This window comes from Perognathus longimembris, chromosome 11, assembly GCF_023159225.1.
Source record: "Perognathus longimembris pacificus isolate PPM17 chromosome 11, ASM2315922v1, whole genome shotgun sequence".
Lineage (NCBI taxonomy): Eukaryota > Metazoa > Chordata > Mammalia > Rodentia > Heteromyidae > Perognathus > Perognathus longimembris.
The window spans coordinates 3,733,198-3,755,626 of record NC_063171.1 but is presented as its reverse complement, the minus strand read 5'-3'; the positions used below and the strand labels follow the sequence as shown (position 1 = coordinate 3,755,626).

The 22,429-nt window shown below is 42.6% G+C and overlaps 2 non-coding genes across 2 annotated transcripts; both read right to left on the bottom strand.

Moving 5' to 3' along the window:
• Positions 1-5,959: 5,959 nt before the first annotated feature.
• On the bottom strand, positions 5,960-6,031 carry Trnae-cuc. Its single transcript has one exon. It is a non-coding gene; the product is annotated as a tRNA-Glu (tRNA).
• A 309-nt stretch (positions 6,032-6,340) lies between these two features.
• On the bottom strand, positions 6,341-6,445 carry Trnal-caa. Its single transcript has 2 exons — positions 6,408-6,445; positions 6,341-6,386 (listed from the first exon to the last, which is right to left on the bottom strand). It is a non-coding gene; the product is annotated as a tRNA-Leu (tRNA).
• Positions 6,446-22,429: the final 15,984 nt, after the last annotated feature.

Genomic DNA, 22,429 nt, shown 5'->3' with positions numbered 1-22,429 from the left:
TCCCCAGCCCTGTCCATACACTTTTCTGCAAATGACATAATACTACTATTCTTTCTAATGGAAGAGTAAAATTCCATTCTATGTAAGTACCACATTTTCTTGGTCCACGAATCCACTGTAGGGCAGTTGAACTGTTTCCATAACTTGGATACTGTGAGTAGTGCAGCAAAGAACATGCATAAGCAAGTGTCTTTACAATATCTTGGCTTGTGATGTTCCAGGTAGATGCCCAGGAGTAGATGCCCAGGAGTGGTATGGCTGGATCATAGTGATTTTTTGTTTTTTAGGAGTCTCCAAATCACCTTCCAAAGTAGTCACACTAGTTTACATATTTACTGACAGTGTAATGGGGTTCCTTTTTCCCAACATCTCTGCCAGCATTTATTATTGTTCAAATTCTTGATGCTGGTCAATCTTACTGGGGTGAGATGGGATCTCAGAGTTGCTTTGATTTACCCTTCCTTTATGGCCAGGGACATTGGGCATATTTTCAAGTGTTCATTGGTCATTCTTCCTTCTGCTCCTGAGAAGTTTCTATTTAGCTCCTGTGCCTATTTATTAACTGGTTTATTTCTTTGGGAGAGACTTGATTTTTGAGCTTCTTGTATATTCAGGATATTAGGCCCTTGTTAGATTTATAGCTGTTGGCTATCTTTTGAGCTTAGTAACTATGTCCTTTGCTGTGCAGAAACTTTTTCACTTGATACAATTACATTTGTCCAGTCTCTCTTCAATTTGCTGAGCTCCGGGAATTTGACTCAGAAAGGTTCTGCCTGTGCCAGTAAGTTCTACAGCTTCTCCAACTCCTTCTTGCCATCATTTCAAGGTGTCAGATCTGACACTGAGGTCTTTGATCCATTTTTTGTTGAGTCACGACTGAATATTAAGAGAAGTTGAGAAGGCCACATTGTGTATTCAGCAATTCACTCACTGTTGTTGTTTTTCAGGTCACTGCAACAATCCCCAGTGGACCTATTCTAAGTTTACTCCATATTAAAGATGAAGAAAACTGTCAAAGAGAGTCAAAAATACTAATCCAAAGTGGCTCAAACTTAAACCCAGACATAGTTACAAATACTCTTTCTTCTTCGAAGATCAGCTCTTCTGTTTCATTCTCTTTTGTGTGCTCTTAGAAAATTCATGATTCACTTTGGAGACATTCAGCCATAAATGTTAAGTTTGAATAACAAAGTTGTATTCTGCCTTTCATATCTTCTCCTATCCCACATGAGTCTTCTTTCTTGTCAGACGGGTTTAGAGGTAGATAGATGGAGTAGATAGTGATAATATCATTTAAGCAGAGTAATATGATGACATGATGACTGTGCACAGAGATGGATAACCTCTAGACAAGCCCAGCATTCGGCAGAGAGCTAGTGTGGACTTTGTCACTGATTTGGACCTCTTGGAGGTATGAATTAATCACCCATGAAAAGAGGCCAGGTGACTGTGAAGTGTGGGGCAGTTAAACACCAAGGGCAGTAAAGTGTCCTCAGGAAAGACATCAGAACAAGCTGAGATAGCACGATTCTCTTTAGAGCCTAAGGCTGTATCAGGGCCACCCCTACCCAGAATCTCCCTTTACCAGACTTTTGGGTTTCATTCTAACAATCTAACAAATGAGCCTATGGAAGTTCCTAGATGTTGCCGTAAACCACAAAACTCATGGATCTGAGACAAAGAACTTATTACCTGCAGCCCAAGTAGAAGCATGAATATTCCACGCTCTCTAGCCCCAGTGTGGAGGGGTGCAGGTGAGCACTGTGCTGTGGCTGAGGAGCACTGAGCTCAAAGAACATACCCAGTCCATGGCAAGCAGTAAGCAATCTGCTCTTGATTTGGGACTAGGGTTGCTCACTGAAACACAGCCCTGAGAAACAGCCTTAGCAAAGAGCACTCAGGGCCTTTACATTCAGAGCATACTAGGGCCACTCAGAACACATGGCAAATGGTTTCTCCCAGCACCGTGCCACCTGCACCTGGATTGCATCCCCACAGAGTGCCTCAGGAAGCGCCCGAAGTCCTACAGGCCATTTGGCGTCGCCAGACACAGTCCCTGCTCTGTCTCACAGCACACATGAAGCTCATATACACAAAATAACCATTCCATGCTCTGAAATCATGGGCTGAAACCTAAGTCCTTCCCTTAGTAAACTAGGAGACAGCTGATGAGCCAAGATATATAAGCAACCGAGCATGAGAAGAGGCAGCTGAGGTGTGTGTCTGCAATGAAACTGGAAGAACATGAAATCCTGGAGCTTGGCATCTTCCAGGATGATATCTTCAGGAGGTTAATGTCACCTACAATGCAGGGAGAAGTAACTTACAGAATAATAATAATTATGGATTCACTGGAAGTTGCGAGGAGACAGGCCCAAATGTACCCTCCATTCCATTTCCACCAGTTTTTACATTTTGCCTAATTAAAACAAGTACTTAGAAACTGTTATTACTGAAGAACACTGACTTCTCACCTGACAGGATAAATGCCAGACATCTCTGCTTCCATTTTGTGTGTCCCTTCTGTTTTAAAACTTTGGGTGAAGACCCCTGCTGCTGGCTTACCTAGCTATTGCTGGGCCCTGGCTCATGCCTGTAGTCCTAGCTCCTCAGAAGGCTAAGATCTAAGGATGAAAGTTCATAGCCAGCCCAGACAGGAGGGCCCATTAAAGTAGACTAGACAACCACTAAAAAGCTGCAAATGGATCTATGGCTCAAGTAGTAGAGTGCTAGCCTTAGTGGAAAAAGCTAAGAAACAGAGCCTTGGACATGAGTTCAAGCCCTCAGTACCTCCCAGTACTGGTGCGCACACGCGCACACACACACACACCTTTAGGTTAGACTGCTTAATTCTGCAAGTAGGCATGTTAATCATTTAGAGAGTACCTGATATCTAACCTATATTATCTTTGAAAGTAACTAGGTATTTGGGGGGGGGGGGGTGCATGAGCATGTGTGTGTATGCACATGCCCACACATGGCACACATTCTACTACTTGAGCCACATCTCCACTTGTGGCTTTTTGATGATTAAGTGGAAATAAGAATTTCATGAGTTTTCCTACCTGGGCTGGCTTCAAACCCTAATCCTCAAATCTCAGCCTCCTGAGTAGATAGGATTAAAGGCATGAGCCATTGCCCAGCAGTAGCGAGGTAGCTGATCAACTTTTGTCCTGTTACAGACTCCCAAAAAGGCACCTCAAAGTTCTAGTCATTGTGTTAAACCTGTAGTCACCTTAAAGTCCAACAACACCAGAGCCTATAGACATATTACCTGCCCTCATGATAACATCACCCTTGGAGCCTATAGACATACTACCCTCATGATAACATCACCTTGAAGCAGAAATAATCATTGCATGGGACCAAGATTTTTCCTCAGATAGTAAGAACTTCTTGGGGCCACCTTGCAGAGCTAGAAGTAAGATAATGGTCAACCTGGCCCCACTTGGACAAAGACTGCTTGACAAAGCATACCTCTCACTTCCTGCCTCAGTTCTTCTATTTAACCCGAAAGTTCCTATCAGTAGGCCAAGGATGGATTGAGATGCTGAGTTTCCATCTTGCCCAAATGGCCATTGTAATGAAAATCCTGCTATGGCCATGACTTTTGTTTGCTTTTTCTATGGGTAAGTGGATTCCCCTGGCTGGTGAAATACTCAGAGTTTGGCATCTGGCCTAGGACACAGTTACCTAACTATAGGATAAAGCTAAACCTAGAAGTGTGACATTGGTACAATGTTTTGGGGTATAAGTCAATGTTACAGATTTGAGTTTTGTTACCCACACTCCAGTCAAGGTGCAATTCACCAACCCCAAAATCACTTCCTCACATACACACACACTAGGCAATCAGTAATCTGTTTACCATTACTATAAGTTTCCCCTTTCTAGAGTGTCATACAAGTAGAATTGTGCAGTATATGACCTTTTCAAACTGTCATTTTTACTCAATATAAATCCCTGAGGTCAATAGTTTTATTTTCTTCTATTTATTACTGAGTAGCATACTGTGATATGACAGTGTCACAGTTTGTTTAACCCTTCACCCACTTAAGGCCTTCAAGTCTTTGCCAGATTGGCACTCTAACAAGTAGAAGAGCAATATGCATGTATGTGTAAGTTTTTGTGCAAAACCTACATTTTTACTTCTTGTGCAATAAGTATATATGAGTATAATCATTGAGTCACGTAGGAAGTACAACTTTAGACTTAAATTTGTTTTTTAAAAAGAATTGTTGTACTGTTTCTAGACTGTCTATCCTACCCTACCTTCCACCAGCAACAGATGAGGGCACATCCCTTGCTGTTATACTTAAGCCATTCTGAAAAGTACATACTGATGACCTCTTGTGGTTTGAATTTGTACTTCAGTAACATTGGACATCGTGTGTGTGTGTGTGTGTGTGTGTGTGTGTGTAGTGCTTTTTATATCTTTAGTTCATTTTCTAATTGGATCATTTGCTTTTATACTGTTGACTTTTCAGAGTTCTCTCTTCATCCTACATAGAAAGGACTCTTTTGTCACAAATTTGATTTGCAAATACGTTTTCTCTTTGAGATTTGTTTTTTTCATGGTGTTAATAAGATGTTTCGCAAAACATATTTAAATTTTTGATGCACTCCAATTTTAAGGTTTTCTTTGATGGATTATGTCTTTTGTGATTTGTCTAAGAGCTTTTCTAAGCCTAAGATCCTGAAGGTTTTGTTACATTTTCTTCTAAAGGTTTTATATCTTACATGTTACACTGTGATTTATTTTGAGTCAATATTTTGTGTAAGATGGAACCAGTCTTTCTGTAACTGAAGCCACATAGCAAGTATAGGGGAAGTATGCCTTGTTTTAACAGGGTTTTTTTTTTTTTTTGCTAATTTTTAAGCCAAAAGATGATGAATACCTAGCTAGAGTTTACCATATTCTAATTAAAATCAGTATTTCTCTATTTTAAAAAAAGATGGAACAAGGTTTTTAAATAAAGTATGTTATTTTTGTAATGAAGTTTATCTACTCATAGGAGAAAATTCAGCATATACATAAAAGCATATACAACAAAGAAAGTTTAAAATTTTACAATTCTACCACTGGGGGAAATCACGGTTATATATGGGTATTTGTCCTTACAGCTTTTTCTTTTAACCACTTCTTCTTTCACATTTGTAGATCCCTTTCAATTCATTTGAAGATGAAAGAAGGTTGAAACTTAAAAGCTAGCTAGAATTTCAAATTATCTTTCATTTCAGTCCTTAGGCCAGTTTTACAGATGCTAAAGCTAAGACTTGGGACAAAACAGCCTACTTTCATCTAGGAAACCTCTAAGCAGGATTTGAACTCATTTCTCTGTAATCAAGAGCCTGGCTGTCACTCACTGTGCTGGCTCCCCTGAGGCCACCGGGCTCAGGAGTCCTAGGAAGGACATGCCTGGTAGCATGTCCTCCTCCACACTGGTTCTTCTGAAAACCTGGCTGTAGCCATCAGGAAGAAGTAATTCTTATGGATCTCAATGATGACAAAATACTAACCAATATTGGATCTAGGTGAAGAGATCATTAGATTCCTCGTGGTATTATTGTAATTGCTTCTATTTATTTTCAAAATAAAAGGTTCTGGAATCGGTGAGATTACCTATCTGACTGATTTCTTAGACGACAAGTGCCCTATTAACAACCTTGGGAACTTTGGAAGAGTGTTAAAACTCCTTAACTACGTGCTAAAGTAATAAGAACAAGCACCTCAGGAAACCCTCAAATATTTTAGATCATTTTGAGCTGCCGAAATTGTTCTTTCCTCCTTTAAGATACTATACTAGAGGTAAATGCCTGGCATGCAATTAGTAGTCACAAACTGTAGAGAGGATCAATTCTCTGTCAAAAGAGAGAATAATTTATTTTTTTTTTTTTTCGCTTTGCATTTTAGTGAAAAAACCGAGTGTCAGGGTCCTTCGTCAAGCAAAACGGTAGCTTCCCTGACCGGGAATCGAACCCGGGCCGCGGCGGTGAGAGCGCCGAATCCTAACCACTAGACCACCAGGGAAGAGGTAGTAACAGTGCTCATTATCTGCTAGACTAATACAGATTTGGTGACGTACGCCATATTCTGCGAAGGGATTGACGGGAGAGGTTTTGGGGGCGGTCTTTGGTTAGTCAGCTGGCACCGCCCCTCTGTGCTCCCTTTGAGATAGGTTTGCTGCCCTCCACTCTCCACTGATTCGGATGAACGGTTTAGAATGCCACAATCTACGGTAGCTGTCTTGTTGCAGAAGAGAAGGAAAGACAACTTTCCCAAAGCAATATGCTGTGGTTGGAGTGTGTTTTGAAAGGAGGAAGAAAACAAAAAGAGCTGTGTCAGAAGTGGGATTCGAACCCACGCCTCCATTCGGAGACCAGAATACCCGTAGGAAGGTAAGAACCTTGAGTCTGGCGCCTTAGACCACTCGGCCATCCTGACACTTGGAGTCGCTTTTCTCTCCTTCAGCTACTTGGGCATGAGAGACCACGCTTCCCTCCCGCGGCTGCTCCTGACGCTGTCCGCCAGTGCCCACGGTTTCTCCGGGAATTGGCGGACACAGGCCGAGCGCAGCGCCGCACTGAGCTGAGAATAGGAGGCTAGGCCCGGACTTGGGGACGAACGCACAGGCGTCTGGCCCCACCTCCCATCCCAGGCCGAGGTAGGAACCTGGGCGCAGGCAGCCGAGGGGTCCGCTGGGCCCCGGCACGCCGAGGGGTGACGCTGGGCTCCTGGCAGGACGAGGGGGGACGCTGGGCCCGGGCACGCCGAGGGGGGACGCTGGGCCCGGGCACGCCGAGGGGGGACGCTGGGCCCCCGGCAGGACGAGGAGGGACGCTGGGCCCCAGGCAGGACGAGGAGGGACGCTGAGCGAAGGGGACGCTGGGCCCGGGCAGGGCGAAGGGCACGCTCGCCGGTGACTGTTTTCCGCCCCTGTCTTCGCAGGGCGTCTGCCTGCCTGTCCGGGGCGCTCCAGCCCCGCGTCCACATCGCAGCCTCTACCCAGGGCCTGGGCCTTGCTAGAGGTAGTGAGTGACGCGGGCGCGGGCTTTCCCGGGCCTCAGGGAGCCGCCGGGCCTACGAGTCCGAGTGTCCCGCCCGGAGCTCAAGCAACACTGGCGGAACAGTCAGGACCCGAGGAAAGCCGCCGTCCAGGGGTCCCCGTGCCGGTCCGCGCCGGGATCTCTGTCTGGGTCCTTCAGTCTGTCCCTCTTCCTGTCTCACGATGTCTCTGTCCCTCTGTATGTCTCTGTCTCTCTGTCTCCCCGCTTCCCTTCCCCTTTTTCCCCCCCACAATGAAAACTAACCTGACACATCCCTCTGTCCGGCAGAAGTGACCAGTTAGTGAAAATGAAAGGGCTGTGAGGAATGAAGCTGTTAAAGCTGGACTAAAATGGCTCTTGCTAAAATACTCCTCATACACCAAAATAACGTGCAAATATAGAGTGTTCTAGGTGTCCGATGTATTTTTTTTTTTTATTTAATCGGTAATGTAAAAGGAAACGAATAGCAAAAAGTTGGAACTGAAGTTATGGCGCGCACGCGCACACACATGTTTTCTAGCACAGTAGAATGACTATAGTTGCAATAATATCTCTATTCCAGTGCTGAGGGTCAAATTTAGTACCTTCTGCATGCTAGGTAAGTACCTACCATTGAGCTTTCCCTCCTGCTAACAAACTAGTACATATTTCCTGATCATGTAGAGGAGCTTGGAAACTCCAAACATAAATAACTGGTAAGGGGAAGAGAATAAGATTCTGAGAAAACAGCAACATACACAATCCAATATGAAAATAGTTGTACGTTTTTATTCATGATATTGGGTCCTTCTAGTGTGGCTATTAGTTTGCTCCCTTAATGGAAGGAAATGTCTGTTTCTTCAACTAGAGGCTAAATGAAGTAAAAGATACTAATTATTTCCCATTCAAATTCATGATAGAATTCACTGCCTTGTCTCCAGAGTGGTCACATGTTTTAAGTACCACTGAAGTCACAAGATGAGTGATGAGATTGGACACAGTATGAGTGGGGTGGCAGTGGAACAAAGGAGTAGAGGTAGGACTCAGATAGGAGACAGTGATTCCATAGGAACAGTATTGAAAAGGTTTTTACCAAGTGGTAAGAACTTGGGATGAGGGCAAGGTTGATGAGAACGTGTGCCAGGGTAGTGACTACAAGAATATAGCCTGCACTGGAAACTAGATAAGAAGAGGAGGGAGAACAGGTAGAGCTATTAGTGAGACTGTAACAGGTAAGAGTTCCAGTGAGGCCAAAAATGGACTAGAGACAAAGAACTAGCAAGACATGGTGTAAGTCAGAAAGTAAGATGCTAGAAAAGAAATGTACTCAATGTCTGACTTATGTAACTGTATCCCCTCTGTACATCACCTTTACATTTTGGAAGAATGACAGAATGGAACCAACTCAATTCTCCATCTTTACAATTATTTATCTTAATCCACTCTTTAAAAAAAACATGTTTGTGATAGCTTAAGCTAACATGACATGAATTGTCCCCAAGGTGAATTGAAATAGCTCTAAACTGTTAAGAAGTTACTTCAGTACCTGTATCTAGGGACAGACAACTCTGTATGAGATATCTCCAAATTAACTTCCATGTAAAATACAATATTTGTTCAGGGATAAATAGGAAATGCTAAATGAAGCATATAGGCGATTTTGATGTTGAGGTAGACAAAATAGTTTTACAATTGTTTAGAACTTAGACCATTAGGAAAGTTTACCTGGAAGTATTCTATCAGACTTTTTTTGGTATTTGAATTCTTTATGGGTAATAGTGCTGTCTGTCTGCCTCTGGCAGCCCTCCTGCCAATTTGCTTCCATTGCCCATGGAGTGGAGTGCAGTGTCAAATGTTTAGCTTCTAAATGCACCTTTTGTAGTTCTTTGTGACTTGTAGTGGGGTGATTTGGGTTCTCCAAAGACCTCCAGTTGCTCTGCATATATTACTAACATAATTCATCCTAATTAAAGATGCGTTTTTAAACTTGCCTTTTTTTTAATGGGGAGGAGATGAAAAAAGCCCTACTAAAGCCATACCAGTCTCATTTTTCCTTTAATTCTAGCAATTTAAAATGAGGGTATATTACCCACTCAGCACCTTTTCCCTCCTTGTTTTTAGAGTAAATGTTAAGTGGGAAACAAGAGCTTGTCCTCCACTTTACCTGTCAACTACCTTGCTACAAACCCACTAGCCTGGCCCTTTTCCTTCCACACACCCACCACTTCCTCAATCCCTTCTCTCCTTCCACATCTTCCTAGGCCCTTGTACATTCCTTGTATAGTCCCTGGAGAAAAGATTCTGTATATGTTGCTTGTTAAGAAAAGCATCATACATTTTCACCCTCATGTAGGAAGCTAGCAGACCCTGACAAACAGTTTGTTGTTGTCAGGGTACACCTCATCCTGTAATTATTCTGCAGGATTCCCTGATCTGGTTCTTACATTGATTCTAGCTCTAACTCTATTGGGAAGTCCTTTTGCTATTTTGTCTATTATTTTGTCTATCTCTGATATAGGAGATAACAATAAGTGACATCTGACCATGTTGTAGGAGCTAGAGGAGAGATGGGAGGAAGAGGAATGGAGTTTGCTGAGAAGAAAGTGGTACCAGTGTAGGACATAGGATTCTTGGGTGAAGCACGGAATGACACTTGAAGAGAAAGATTTGGAACAGGATCATCTGACTTGATTTTACAAAGACCCTTTCTTGCTTTTGCTCCTCTCCTAAATGCTCAGGGTCCTTCCTGTTCTTAAGCCTGTTAGCTGTTTCCCTGTTCTCCTTATACTTTTACTCCCTTCCTTTTCCTGAATTTCAGAAACAACTCCAAGACAATGAGAATCACTCAAGATAAACTTAGAACTTTGACAGGTCAGCCAAATTGAGTCCTCTAGCTACTGGGAGCCTTGTGGTACCTAACTATTCAAACACACTTGCTATCTTCTAGGCCCCAATATATGATGTTGGTGGGGGATTCTGGAAGTTTAGAAGGCTTGATTAGTGAACAAGGGTCCAAATCAGGTTCTAATGGTTCACGTCTATAATCCTAGCTACTCAGGAGGCTGAAATGTGAGGATTACAGTTCACAGACAGCCTGGGCAAGAAAATCCATGAGACTCTTACCTCCAATTAACCACCAAAAAGTTGAAAAAAGATCTGTGGCTCGACCCAAAGAAACATGGACTCTATGGTCTCTCTTATTGGGAATAATTAGTACAGGTTTAGGCAAGTCATAGCAGAGCATCACAAGGCCCAATAGCTATACCCTTATGAACACCTAAGATGATGCTAAGTGAAATGAACTCCATGTTATGGAAATGATTGTTATATCACAGTTGTAACTACTTTCAACGTCCCATCTGTATCTGTAGCTTCTATTATTGATGATGTTCTTCTATCACCTTCCTGTGGTTGTACCTAATCTTACTGAGTATATTGGAAACCATGTGTACTGGTATTGGAAGTAGGAAATTGAAAGGGAATACCAAAATTGAGAGACACAGGGTAAAAAAAAGACAAACAACTAGAAAAGCAATACTTGCAAAACTGTTTGGTGTAAGTGAACTGAACACCTCAGAGGGGGAAAGGGTAAGGGGGAGGGGGGAGGGGTGTATGAGGGACAAGGTAACAAACAGTATAAGAAATGTATCCAATGCTTAACGTATGAAACTGTAACCTCTCTGTACATCAGTTTGATAATAAAAATTTGAAAAAAAAAAAAAAAAGATCTGTGCCTCAAGTGATAGAGGTCAGCCTTAGTGAAAAAGTTGAGCAAGAATGTGAGGCCCTGAGTTTAAGCCCTAGTAGCATGCATGTGTGCATGTACATACATACATACATATGTATGTATGCACACAGGAGGGGGGATACAAATAGTCTCCCACAATGCTCTTCTCTTCATGTCCAATTTCAGTACCGCACATGGCAGGGTAGAAGGAATGCTTGCCCGTGATGCCCACATTTCAGTGTCTATTCTGTTGTCATCATTTTTGTCTAAAAGTTACTGAACAACTTTCAGATACATTTGCTTTTCCCAATATCTCACCATCAGATCTATTTTATTTTCTTGAATTCAGTCCTCAACATATCAAGACTTCGATTTAGGAACTTGAAATGCTCAGCATTGTAGTCATCTCCATCAGTTCCAAGGAGTCATCATCTGAGTGTGCAGCAAAGTCAGACTCGGTCTCCTGGAGAAAGGGCTGAGACATGGGCCTGTGTTAAGGATGTAGTGGGTGGTGTCACTGGCCAGGGAGGTTGGCATACCAGAGGCAGGCTTTACAATAAAAGTTCTACCCAACAGGTCTCTTCAGCCACCGTTCCTTTCACTTTGTTTTCTTGATGGGGCCATTAATAGGTAATGCATGGGCAGCTTTTCTTCTTTCCATTCCTCCTCTTCCCTCTTCTTGTCCTTTTCTCTCTTTTTCCTGGTCTCTCTCTCTCTTCTTTCACAGACTTTATAGACAAGTAGGATGGTGGAAGGACCCAGATAGGAACTGCTTTTGCACAGAGCTATGACAAGTTTTCAGGGTTCATAGAAGAGGTCAAGTTCTGTCCATTTAACTCTAAAGGTCTAGAACACCTTTCATTAGGGTTTGGCTTAGAAGGAAAGGAATAATGTGGTTAGCCTATGTATGATTTCCTGGGAAGTCTAAGTACAGGCCCAAGGCTGTCCTGCTGATGAACCATAAAGCCTCACACTCTAATTCAGTAGACTGTAAACTGTGCTTTGAGCTTCAAGTGAGATGTGTAGCCCAGGCTGTTTCTAGTGTTCCTAGAGGAAGCTTAAGAGAATAAGCAAGAATGAGAGGGAGAATTCTCTACTTTTCTGATAGCGCTTATCAAACCTCACCATCTTAGTTTACTCTTAGCTTCTGTGACTCTATTTTAGATGCAGAAAGCACCCGTACCATGAGACTAGTTCCTTATGGTTTGGCATTTAAAGATATATGTATCCACTGTTTCCTTTATGTTCCAAAGTAACGGGTCCTAGAAACAGGTAGTGTTGCCCTTGCTCAAATGCTGTGCTTGGTTGTCACTTGCCAGGAAGAGAAGAGTTTTAGGGACTTTCCACCTCTGCTTTAACAAGGAGGTGGGTTCTCAGCTTTAAAGGGGGCCCTAAGCACTTGAGACTGTACTTGGATGTCCTGAAGGCCCAGTGTAGTTTCAGGCCAGCTAATAAAAACTTTCTATTGGCTGTACTCTGTGTCCATGTGGTCTCTCCTGGTGGGGTCACTCCACTACACTTTTGGTCATATTTCCCCATTCTTACCGGGTGACTATCAGTCTGGAAAGAGCAAGATCTACCAGGTCCTGGTAAGTGGAAGCAAGGCGAGATCTTGAGACAGTCTGGTGAATGATCAACAGATCAGAACACAATCATAAGTCTTCAGAATAAATTCTTCTGTGTAGAAGCCTGCTACTGGAAGGTGGCTGAGGGGACATGATTGGGCCCATCTGTGACTCAAACATAGAACTTTCTGGATGCAATGAGGCAAAGAAAAAGGAAGAAGACAAGTGAGTTAAAAAGAGGCAAGTTTGTCAGCGTGGGGTGGGAGAGAGGTAAAGGCTAAATAGAATAAAATTCTACCACTTGAGCCACACTTCTACATCTGGCTTAGTTCTAGTTATCTGGAGAGGAGTCTCTCAGATTTGTCTGCTTGGGTTGGCTTTGAACCTTGGTTCTTAGATCCCATCCTCTGAATAGCTAGGATAATAGGTGTGAGTGGTCCTGGTGCCCATCTGGCTTTTGTGCCTGTGAATGTACACAGGTACACGCTATAACATCTTGGTACAACAGATGAAGATGGCAAAGGGCAGAAACACTGACATGGAGAAGTGGCAAGGACACAGCTCTCCCACGGCAAGAGGAACACCCATCAAACCCACCAAATAAAGCACATGGGAAGCCACATTTTACTGAGAGCAAACCAGACTCCCCTTGTTTGCATCTTCACAGGGGTGGGCGCGGGGACAAAGGGAGGAGTGGTCCGGAAGCTGGTGTTCTTACAACTCACTCTGCTTGTTTCAAATGTTTTCCTTCTCTGGGCATGCGCAGGAAACGCCCTTCCCTTCCGGCCCAGCTGCAAGGCCACCAGATGCAGGGTTTCTCTTACAGCCTGGATGACAGCTGAGGTACAGACCTACACATCGCGATTTCCCTGGACCTCACCCGAAACCAGCTGGAGCTCGTGGATCTCCGCGGAGCTGCGGGGCAGCCATGCGCCGGCGGAGCTTCGTGGGGGCCGAGGCTGGCGGTGAGGCACGGGTGAGGGATCCGACGCGCGCTCCCGCGGGGCACAAAGAGTCGGCTGCTGCCCCACAAATGCATCTCGGAGGACGACTGCGACCCGGAAGAGGCTCCGATGACAGCCAGGGCCGTGGCCCTTTGTCTGCCTTGCGCGCCCGGGTCTCCCACGTTCTGTCCGAGCGGGATGGGTGGAAAGGGCCCCGCGCCAGCCCGCGCAGCGCGCCTGAGGCATGGACACCGCTGTTCTTTCAGCACTGGGAACACACTACCTGCTGCCCCGTCTTCCCTCTCTCCCAGAACCAAGACCGGCATGCCAGGGCGCTGGGCTGGCACCCAGTGGTGCGGGCAAGCGCGCAGCGCAGCGTAGCCTGGCGAGTCCCCGACCGCCCCGCCCGGCCGCGGGACCTCGCTGAGAGCCCGGCCCACATTAGTCTTCCGTGGCTGGCCGCCCCCAAGGCCTCAGTGTCAACGGGAAGCGCGTCCTACGTGAGCCCGTGGGCGAAAAAAAGCTGACGGACACTACCAGTCCTTGAATACAAGTCCTGTATCTGGCACCCCTCCCCCAAATAGGTGATCCTGTTTCAAAAACAGGCAGTATACTCTTAACTAGTACTCTTAACTTTTAACTTGGGAGGCAGGAAACAGGCAGTTCCTCCCTCCTGTGGAGGTAAAACAGAGCAAGAAGTTTGAATCTTCAGCTCAACCAGTGAAGTTTGGTGTAGTTGTGCCAACTAAACAGCTGGCAAGCCAGGCCAGGCCAGGCCCTAGGCATAAATCCCCATTTACTAAGGGTCTGGTTCCAGTGGTAGAGCAACTGACTGGCAATAATAAGATCCTCAGTTCACACCCCAGTGCCACCAAAATGACATAAGTTAGGGAACAAATTGCCAGGAGGTCCTTTGGCTCTTCCCTCCTTGGGCTAGGAGAGTGGAATGAAGATGTTAAGAGCTCAGAGAGCACAGCATTATTATTAGACTTGACTACATTCAAGCAGGAAACACAATTGTTACAGATAGATCTGTCCACAAGGACCCCAATATCTAGTTATGAGCGTTTATGGTGAGATATAGGAACTTTACATGTGAAAAAGAATTGGTAGGTAGGTTTTATTTTGTTTGTGCCAGTCCTGGGCCTTGGACTAAGGGCCTGAGTGTGGTCTCTGGCCTCTTTTTGCTCAAGGCTAGTACTGTACCACTTGAGCCACAGCACCACTTCTGGCTTTTTTCTATGTATGTGGTGCTAGGGAATCAAACCTAGGGTTTCATATATATGAGACGAGCACTCTACCACTAGGCCATATTCCCACCCTGAATTGGCAGTTTTAATAGGAGAAAAGAGTTGCTTATCATTGAGCTACAAATAGTTTAAGCTTAAGCTTAATATTTTGTAATTTGATACTAAAATGAAATCCACAGTCCCATTGTAATAAGGCAAAGACACACAGCAAAAAAGAACACCCCCAGGGCTGGGAATATGGCCTAGTGGCACGAGTGCTTGCCTCATATACATGAAGCCCTGAGTTCAGTTTCTCAGCACTACATGTATAGAAAATGGCCAGAAATGGCACTGTGGCTCAGGTAGCAGAGTGCTAGCCTTGAGCAAAAAGAAGCCAGGGACAGTGCTCAGGCCCTGATTCCAAGCCCCATGACGGGGGGGAAAAAAAAAAAGAGCGCCCCTGTCTTTACTCTCTCAAATACTACTCCTCAGGATTTCTAAAAGTTGAGAGCAAATGACTTTTGAGAGAATTGATTTGTCCTTACTTCAATGATGTAAGAAATTGAAGAGTGGTTCCATATTCTAGCTATGACAAATTGTTCTGTGATGAACATTGTTGTGCTGGTGGCTTTAGTGTGATTATGTTTGTGGTCCTTTGGATAGATACCCAAAAGTGGGGCTGCTGGGTCATAGGGGAATTCTATGTTTAGCCTTCTGAGGAATCTCCATACCCCTCGCCAGAGTGGCTGAACCAGTTTACATTCATTCCCACAAACAATGAAGTAGGGTTCCCTTTTGACCACATCCCCTCCAACAGTTGCTATTGTTAGTTTTCTTGATATAGGACATTCTTACTGGGGTGAGATAGAATCTCAATGTTGTTTTGAATGGGCATTTCTTTTATGGCCAGTGATGTAGAGCACTTTTTCATATAACTCTTGGCCATTCTCATTTCCTCATCAGAGAAGTCTCTTTTTAAGTCTCTAGACCACTTGATGAGGGGGCTATTGGTTCTCTGCGGTTTTGTTTTGGAGGAAGGTAATTTGTTTAGTTCTGCATATATTTTAGATATGAGGCCTTTGTCCATTGAATGGCCGGTAAAGATCTTCTCCCAATCTGTGGGCTTTCTGTTTATCTTGCGAGCTATGTCCTTTGCCCTGCAGAAGTTCTGCAGTTTGATGTAGTCCCATTTGTCCAACCTTTCTTTGATTTGTAGCCTTTCTGGGTCTTTGTTAAAGAAGTTCCGTCCTGTGCCAAGGAGCTCAAGTGTTTCTCCTACTCCTTCCTTTAGTGTTTTCAGGGAGTCTGTTTTGATTTCGAGGTCTTTGATCTATTTGGAATTGATTTTGGTGCAGGGTGATATATCAGGATCTAGTTTTAGTTTGTTGCATGTGTTGAACCAGTTTTGCCAGCACAATTTGTTAAAGAGGCTGTCTTTCTTCCAAACTATTGTTTTAGCTCCTTTATCAAAGATTAAGTAGGCATAGTTCTGTGTGTTCATTTCTGGGTCTTCAGTTCTGTTCCATTTGTCTTCAGGCCTGTTCTGGTGCCAATACCAAGCTGTTTTTATTATTATAGCTTTATAATACAGCTTGAAGATGGGTATTGTAATTCCTCCAGCACTGTTCTTTCTGCTTAGGATTGTTTTTGCTATTCTAGGTCTTTTATTGTTCCATATGAATTTCTGAATTGCTTCCTCTACTTCATTAAAAAATGGTGTTGAGATATTAATGGGTATTGCATTGAATTTGTAGATAGCCTTTGGCAATATTGCCATTTTGATTATATTAATCCTCCCTATCCAGGAGCATGGGAGGTTTTTCCATTTCCCTAGTTCTGCCTTAATTTCATTTTTCATGTTTTTAAAGTTCTCATCATAGACATCTTTCACTTCTTTCGTTAAGGTTATTCCTAGGTATTTTATGTTTTTTGAGGCTATTGCAAAAGGAGTTGCTTTCCTGATTTCAGCCTCGGCGTTCAGGTCATCAGCATAGAGAAAGGCCTTTGTTTTTTGAGGGTTTATTTTATATCCTGCAACTTTGCCAAAGTTGTGGATCAGCTCTAGTAGCTTGGGAGTAGAGTCTATGGGGTTCTTTAGGTATAGGATCATGTCATCTGCAAAGAGAGAAAGTTTAATTTCATCTTTTCCTATTTGGACCCCCTTTATATTTTCTTCTTGCCTAATTGCTCTGGCTAAGAATTATAGTACTATGTTGAAGAGAAGGGCAGAGAGCGGATATCCCTGTCTTGCTCTTGATTTTAAAGGAATGGCTTTAGTTTTTCACCACTTGGAATTATGCTTGCTTTTGGTTTGTCATAAACTGCCTTTATTATATTCAGGAGTGTTCCCTTGAATCCCAGTTTTTCCAGGGCTTTTAGCATAAATGGGTGCCGGATTTTATCGAACGCCTTTTTCACATCCAGAGATATAACCATGTGGTTCTTTACCTTGCTCTGGTTGATGTGGTGGATTACATTAATTGACTTGCGTATATTGAACCAAATTTTCAACCCTGGGATGAATCCAGTTTGATCACGGTGTATGACTTTTTTTGATGAACTGTTGAAGTCAATTGGCCAGAATTTTTGCATCAATGTTCATCAGGGAAATCGGTCTTTCCATGATGAGGCCCTGCCTGGTTTTGGGATGAGGGTTATACTGGCTTCATAGAATGTGTCTGGTAGTGAACGTTCTCTTTCAATTTCATTGAAGAGTTTGAGAAATATTGGTGTGAGTTCTGTTTTGAAGGCCTTGTAGAATTCTGCTGTGAATCCATCTGGACCTGGGCTTTTCTTGGATGGGAGATCACTTATTGCCGTTTCTATTTCAATGCTGGATATGGGTCTGTTTAGAAGGTTTAAATCTTCATGGTTGAGTTTGGGGATATCAATTTTTTCTAGGAAATCATCCATTTCTTCCAGGTGCTCAAACTTGTTGGCATAAAGGTTTGCAAAATAGTCTCTTATTTTGTCCTGAATTTTGGTTATTTCTGTGGTGATGTTACCTGTTTCATCTCTGATCTTGTTTATTTGAGTGTGCTGCCTTTGTTTTTTGGTCAGGTTTGCTAGGGTCTGTCTATCTTGTTGATTTTCTCAAAGAACCAACTCTTGGTTTTGTTGATTCTTTCGATTTTTTTTGTCGCTAATTCATTTAATTCTGATTTGATTTTAATTATTTGCTTCCGTCTATTGACTTAGGGTTTGACTTATTGTTCTCTTTCGAGGAGATTAAGGTGCTTCCTTAATTTGTTGAGTTGCTGTTTCTCCAGTTTATTGATGGAGGCACTCAGAGATATGAATTTCCCTCTGAGTACTGCCTTTGCTGTGTCCCAAAGGAGCTGGTACTTTGTGTCCTCATCTTGGTTGAATTCCATAAACATTTGAATTTCTGTTCTAATTTCTTCAATGACCCACTGATGGTTCAGCAGTGTGTTGTTTAGTCTCCATGTATTGTAGGATTTTCTGCGGTGGCTCTTTGAGTTGAGCTCTAATTTTATTCCATTGTGGTCTGAGAGAATGCAGGGAATGGTTTTGATATTTCTGAATTTGTAAAGATTTTCTTTGTGCCCTAAGATGTGGTCTATTTTGGAGAATGTTCCATGTGCTGCTGAAAAGAATGTGTATTCAGATGTTGCTGGATGGAATATTCTGTAGATGTCAGTTAAGTCTAGTTGGTCTATGCAGTTGTTTAATTCTGTGGTTTCTTTATTCAGTTTTTGGCATGTTGATCTGTCCAGAGGTGATAGTGAGTGTTAAAATCCCCAACTATCAATGTGTTTGGGTCTATTAGTGTTTTTAGAGTCAGTTGTGTTTGTTTGATGAAGTTGAGTGCTCCTGTATTTGGTGTGTAGATATTTAGGGTGGTTATATACTCCTGAAGGAGAGATCCCTTTACTAGTATGTAGTAACCTTCTTTGTCTCTTCTTACCTTTTTTAATTTGAAGTCAATTTTGTCTGATACTAGGATTGCTACCCCAGCCTGCTTATGGGGGCCATTTTCTTGATAGATTTTATTCTAGCCTTTTACTTTTAGAAGATGTTTACTTTTGTTGGATAGATGTGTCTCTTGGAGGCAGCAGAAAGATGAATCTTGATTTTTTTTTTTTTTTTTTTGGCCAGTCCTGGGGCTTGGACTCAGGGCCTGAGCACTATTCCCTGGCTTCTTTTTACTCAAGGCTACCACTCTGCCACTTGAGCCACAGCGCCACTTCTGGCCATTTTCTGTATATGTGGTGCTGGGGAATCAAACCCAGGGCTTCATGTATATGAGGCAAGCACTCTAGCCACTAGGCCATATCCCCAGCCCCTGGATCTTTATTTTTGATCCAACTCATGAGTCTATGTCATTTGATTGGAGAATTAAGTCCATTAATATTGAGAGTTAGGATTGAGAGATGATCGTTTGTTCATTTCATTATAGCTATCTTGTTAAAAGCTGTGTCTTCCCATTTCTTGATCTAATATTCTGGTTTTCTATTTAGGGTTCATTTCTCTGTCTGTATTGGGATCTTGATTATTTTCCCTGTATAGTACATCTTTGAAAAAAAGCTGGTTTGGTGGAGTTATATTGTTTTAATTTTTCCTTACTGTGGAAGACTTTTATTTGACCTTGGCTATGAATGAGAATTTAACTGGGTACAGTATTCTTTGTTGGCAGTTATTTTTATTTAGGGTTTGCTATACCTCATTCCAGGCTCTCCTTGCTTTCATGGTGTCTGCTGAGAAGTCCGGGGTAATTCTGATTGCTTTTCCTTTATATGTGATTGTTTTCTTCTCCCTAACAGCTTTAAGGATTCTTTGCTTGGACTCTATTGATCCTGTGTTGATCACAATGTGTTGGTGGGATGTCCTATTCAGGTCAGGTCGGTTTGGGGTTCTAAATGCTTCTTGTATTTGTATAGGCCTATCCTTCTGGATATTTGGGAAGTTCTCGGCTAATATTCTGTTAAATAGGTTGCCTATTCCATTAATTTCTTTCTCCAGGTTTTACTCAATACCTATTATCCTTAAATTGGGCTTCCTGATTGTGTCTTGAAGCTCCTGGAGTGATCTGTTTTGTTGACTGGATTGGGGTTGTATTGATTTTTGATCTTTCTCCATAGATTCTAGGGAATCTTTAGCTCCTGAGATTCGATCCTCTCCTTCAGCTAGTCGGGAATGTAGGCTAGCTACTTGATTTTGAACCTCTTTTCCTTCTGACTGGTCTTGCCTGATGATTTCCATGTCCTTGGTATAATTATATCTTAGGTCCTGCATGGACTTCTTTACTTCATTAATTTCATTAATTTGGTTTTGAGTGCTGTCTCTCAAATCTTTTAACTGGGTAGCTATCTTTTCATTTGACTCTTCAATTATACTAAGTGAAGTGAGCCAGACCCAAAGAAACATGGACTCTATGGTCTCCCTTATAGGGAATAATTAGCACAGGTTTACGCAAGTCACAGCAGAGGATCACAAGAGCCCAATAGCTATACCCTTAGAACACATAAGATGATGCTAAGTGAAATGAACTCCATGTTTTGGAAACGATTGTTATATCACTGTAGTAACTACTTTCAACGTGCTATGTATAACCGTAGCTTCTATTATTGATGATCTTATATTCCCTTCCTGTGGTGTACCTGCACTATCTCTGTATCTTATCTGAGTACATTGGAATCTGTGTATACTGGTATTAGAACTAGGAAACTGAAAGGGAATACCAAAATCGAGAGACACAGGGTGAAAAAGACAAACAACTACAAAAGCAATACTTGCAAAATTGTTTGGTATAAATGAACTGAACAACTCATGGGGGGAAAGGAAAATGGGGGAGCGGGAATGAGGGAGGAGGTAACAGTACAAGAAATGTATCCAATGTGTAACGTATGAAACTGTAACCTCTCTGTACATCAGTTTGACAATTTAAAAAAAAGAAAGAAAGTGAAGAGTGGCCAAGAGAAAAAAGACTTTTTTGGAGATGATTTGGTATTAAAAGCAATTTGGAATTCTATATTTTTTTAACTTATTTGTGTTTGTACTGGGCTTGAAGTTAGGGCTGGTATATTGTCTCTTAGCTTTTTCACTCAAGGTTAGCGCTCTCTCTCTTGATCCACTTCTGGGTTTTTGGTGAGTAATTGGACTTGGGATGGCTTTGGACTGCAATCCTCAGATCTCAGCTTCCTAAGTAGCTAGGATTACAGGCATAAGCTACCAACATGTGACTAGAGTTTTAGTTTGAGAGAACCAAGAATGTTCCTGGATCCCAAAATGGGTAAAGGACTTTTCATCATCTAAGAATAATCAAGAATTATGGACAAGTTTTGATTTTATCCAAGTGGCTGAGGAAACTAGGATTTTACAGGTATTTGTTAAGGGACTATAGATGAGAGGGAATATTGTTTTCCTAATTGCTCCCAATGGTGTTCTGATATTTTGATGGAAAGGTCACATCTTCCTTAATGTGTAAAATATCTGGAATAACGTGGATAATCCTTCTTCCTTCCATACACTGGTCAGACAAGTATACTGAGTCATTGGTATCAAAAGTCAAACGAAACATGGACCAGACATACATATATATGGGTGGTTCATGTTTGAATTTCATGTCATTTGAGATATTTAGTTTACAGAGAGTTTGGGACTGGTCAACAACCATCTTATACCAATGACAAATATACAAACAAATCCCTAAAATGATTTCAGAGACTAATGAACATCATTCAGGTGTTTAAATAGGAAAACACAGTGAGATGAATGCTTGGGGAAAGAGGTCTTTCTGAGGGGATATTGGAGTTGAAACTTACATGATGGAAATGAAGCAACCATATTAAGAGCTATGAAGTGAGTATCTGGGGGGGGAGGGGAAAACAACAACAACAAAAACCTCCATCTGGCTTTGTTGGCTCAGGTCAGAAATAATGAGAAGGCTGGAGAGGACAATCTGAGAAAATGGAGATTTCTGAGCAGCAGCCAAGGGCCAGACCACATAGAATCCTTAAATCATGGTAAAGGTTTTGCCCTGAGTTCAAGCCCCACAACCGACCAAAAAAAGAAAAAAATCTATGTTCTAATTTGGGAATTTGTGAAAATTATGTTATTTAACAAACACTTTGCAGATAAAATTGTTTTAGACTATTGAGTTGGGAAGATTATCTGGATTGTCCAAGTGCTCTCTGAATGCACTTGTAAACAACCTAAGAGACAGGACTGGGAATGTGGGTTAGTGGCAGAGTGTTTGCCTAGCGTGCATGAAGCCCTGGGTTCCATTCCTCAGCACTACATATATAGAAAGAGCTGAAAGTGGTGCTGTGGCTCAAGAGGTACATCGCTAGTCTTGAGCAAAAAAGAAGACAGGGACAGTGCTCTGGCCCTGAGTCCCAGTCCCCAGCACTTGCTAAATGAATAAATAAATAAATAAATGAAGAGACAGTTAAAGGAATGTTTGATATAGAAGAGAAAGGGCAGTGTGACCACAGAGACAAAATTTGAAGTAACACGGTCACAAATCAGGGAATACACTAGCAGATGTGTGTGTCCGCACACACACACACACACACACACCAGTTCTGGGGGTTCAAGTCAAGTCCTGGGCACTTTCCCTGAGCCTTCTGTGCTCAAGGCTAGTGCTCTACCACCAGTTCCTGCTTTTTCTGTGTATGTGGTACTGTGGAATAGAACCCATGCATGCTAGGCAAGCACCCTACTTCTAAGCCACATTCCCAGCCCCCAACAGACATCTGATGCATAGGGTTTGAGTATCCCAGAAGGAATAACCAAGGCTGATTCCCAGAAGACAGTTTGGTCTGAGGAAATGGGGAATGATGGCACTGTTTACTGAGAATGGTGAGGGGGCAGGGATTATTGTTATATATTTGTTATTGTTATGTTTGTGAAAATATAAATTAGCATGTGTCAGAACTATCTTTGTGTCAGGCACTGTCCTTAGCTCTTTGTGTG